The following is a 3265-nucleotide window of genomic DNA, read 5'->3' on the forward strand; positions in this document are numbered from 1 at the left end:
TTTGTAATACTGACAATCTAGTTTTTTTAAGAGATTAATTTTGAAATACAAATAAATAATAGGCTGCACTTAGATTTTTATACTGCAAAATAAATTAATTGGAAATGTAAATATAGGGTGAATATCTAATCGATGGCTTTTCATCTTATTCATATAGCGAAAGATCGCGCCACACGAGTCGACTCCGTGACTCATACGATTGCTGAAAAAGCATTGAGCCCGATTCCAGCGTCGATCCCTAAGCTTGGCGAATACAAAGGGCCGTATTCAGGATCGAGAGCTGATCATTGCTAACGATAATGGTATGGATTAGCACGATCACATCTGTCATTGACTTATGCAATCCCGATAAGTTTCCCCGAAACCTGCTACGTTGGCTCGAACTAGATTGTCCGTGTGAAATTGTAACTCGTGAAATCGAATTCCGAAGCAAGACAAGAAAGCTTTCGCGTGCTCCTCGAATAAATCGAAAAACGTATGCGACAAGCAAATATTTTACCAACTATTCGCGTACATTACTAAAACGCATTTAACAGGGACATCATGATTCAATTTATTATGACTTTGAAAGCTATGTTTTGAAAAATTTATATGCAATAATTTTGTTGACGCAAATATACTTGTTGACGCAACAAGAATTCGAAATAATAATGTATTTTTTGGAATCACACAGTTATTAACAATAAGTACAATATCTTTCTCAACCCTTCCTCTTAAAGTTAATTTTAAACCTCGAAAAAAAAAGAAAGTGGTAGTATTATACCCCGAAAAAACCTAAGTAACAAGTGATAGACGTAATTTTTATATCTCGAAAAATCTCGAAAAAATCTAAGCAGTATATAGTATCTTTATTTCCGAAAAATTATAACTCAAGTGATACACGTCACAAAATTATGTTACCTTATCAAAAAGAAGAGTCGCGCTTCAAGTGATCTATTACAATTACAAAAAAGAAATGATATCTCTTTAAATTACAGCGCCAATTACAGAGAGAACATATATATCGCCTCAAAAAATAATTGTTGCACTACTTTAAAAAATCTTTACATTGTGTCAATTAGAAAAAAAAATGATAATAACAATTTTATAAGATTAAAAAATTTTATTTAAATTTAACAAGGGAATACAAGATATTTAAATACAAAGTTTACATGTATATTTTTTAATGGTCACAAAGAATTACAGAGGTAACAGTACAAAATAAAAATATTTTATTAAAATACATGAATTTTTCTTGTAAAAAAACTTGGCGCTGCTAGACCTCGAAATTTTAAATAAATAAATAAACTTATCCTCTACTTAATTATAAGCCGCATTATCCGCCGTTTGCGTCGTCGCACGTACACCCATATCACTCGCTCGCACATCCACGCTGATAATCATTTAATAATACTCTCATCGCATTCTTCTCTGAATTATTTTTATTTATTGTTGTTTCTATTTATTTAAAATTTCGAGGTCTAGCAGCGTCAAGTTTTTTTACAAGAAAAATTACAAGACTAAAGGGGACGTTAGAAGGAGACGAAGAGTGAGTAAATCTAAAGATTAAAAGTTAACCGACGCACTTTGTGAAACTGGACCTTAGTTATCAATTTTGCGACGTTAAATTACATAAAAAATTTTTCTCAAAAGTTTTCTTCGATAGAAATATCGCGGCTGTCTTCGTTGAATTTTATATGTACTAAATATTGCACATACAAATTATGTTGGAATATTTATAACGCGTTGAAACATAAAGATACGCGTCATCGACCGTGGAATAAACGATATTCACGGATAAGGATTTAAGGTACTATATACGTCAAAAACCCGTGCACGGATGTAGGGAGACTTATGTCGGATATACATTTCATTTGGCGGCCTGCCAATTGGCCTGATCGTCCCGACCGAGCACTGCGGGCATTTCACGGATTCGGCGAATATTTAGTGGGGGTTTTACGGATTTAACGCTTGCCGTCAAAGCAGGTGGTTTCCACATCGAACATTCATCTTCTTGCGGTCGGCAGTCTTGCGGATTAACCGATGGCCCTCTCTTCTCATGTCATAGTCTTTATGGTGGTGTATCATGCTTCACCGCTTTATCCTTCATCGCACTCTCTCGACATTTATGCTTTATTTTATTCCGCAGCATGCGTCTTACAATTAGCTTATTATATAAGTTTATAAAGATACGACCTCTGAAAACTCGCGAACAAAATTAGAGAAGAACGTATTTAAATTTTTGAACTTTTTTCAAAGATTTTTAAAGTAAAAATAAAAGATGAGAAAACAATTAAAGTTTTTCTCTTTCCGTTTTTTTTTATTTTTTTTTATTTCAGGAATTCAAATAAAAAGTAATTTTTTTCCTAATTATATGTTTTTTTTCGTGGAATATTTTTTATATTTTCCTATTTGCTATCTAAAATGATATGATTATATATATATTTTAGCAATGTTACATATATGCTGCTATTTTTTAAATATTATATATATAATCATAAATAACTAATATATTAAAATATATTTAAAATATAACAAAAATAAATATTTAATGAAGAACTAATAGTTATTTATTGATAATTTCATCAGTTTTGATATATTCCTTTTCTATTGCTAAGCTTTAAAAATTCAATCCAGATATATGATGTGCTATAAGAATGAAAACAATATAATAAAATGAGAAAAACTTTATTTAGCAAAAAAAAGCGATCTTGAGGGGGCACCCGGGTTTGAACCGGGGACCTCTCGATCTGCAGTCGAATGCTCTACCACTGAGCTATACCCCCAATTGATGATACTCGCTTCTATTATTCTCTTGTATGCATTTCAAGAAAATCATGCTAATATAATTATAATATTTTATTGCTATTGTGTATAGAAATTTTTCAAACTTTTATATTCACTATAGACAATAGATATCGCAAAGTACTGGAAACGATTAATGGAAGAATTCTATAGAATATTATAAATATTTAATATCTATTTAAAGTGACGAAGAGACATACAGAGATATACGGAAATGTCGCAAATAAAAAATTTATCTAAAAAAATTTGTCTGAAGAGAATCGAACATAAAACTCTAAATTCTCCAATGTATAAGAAAGAAAGTATTTTGATATAATGGTTTATTTTCTTTCACGCTTCGTGCGAGTAAAATAAAATAAATGTAGCCCTTACTTCCCTAATGAGATACTCTTCTTTTTAGATATTCAATATTTGTATCGATTATATCGAGGAACGGCAGGAACTTAATGGCTTTCTGTATGCAATAAACCATGTCTTTATT

The 3265-nt window shown here is 31.1% G+C and overlaps 1 non-coding gene across 1 annotated transcript; it reads right to left on the reverse strand.

The window, feature by feature from the left end:
- Positions 1 to 2693: 2693 nt before the first annotated feature.
- Positions 2694 to 2765, reverse strand: Trnac-gca (transfer RNA cysteine (anticodon GCA)). Its single transcript has one exon. It is a non-coding gene; the product is annotated as a tRNA-Cys (tRNA).
- Between the last annotated feature and the right edge of the window lie 500 nt (positions 2766 to 3265).

Source organism: Temnothorax americanus, unplaced genomic scaffold (assembly GCF_048541705.1).
Source record: "Temnothorax americanus isolate GAGA-0224 unplaced genomic scaffold, ASM4854170v1 Scaffold12, whole genome shotgun sequence".
NCBI lineage: Eukaryota > Metazoa > Arthropoda > Insecta > Hymenoptera > Formicidae > Temnothorax > Temnothorax americanus.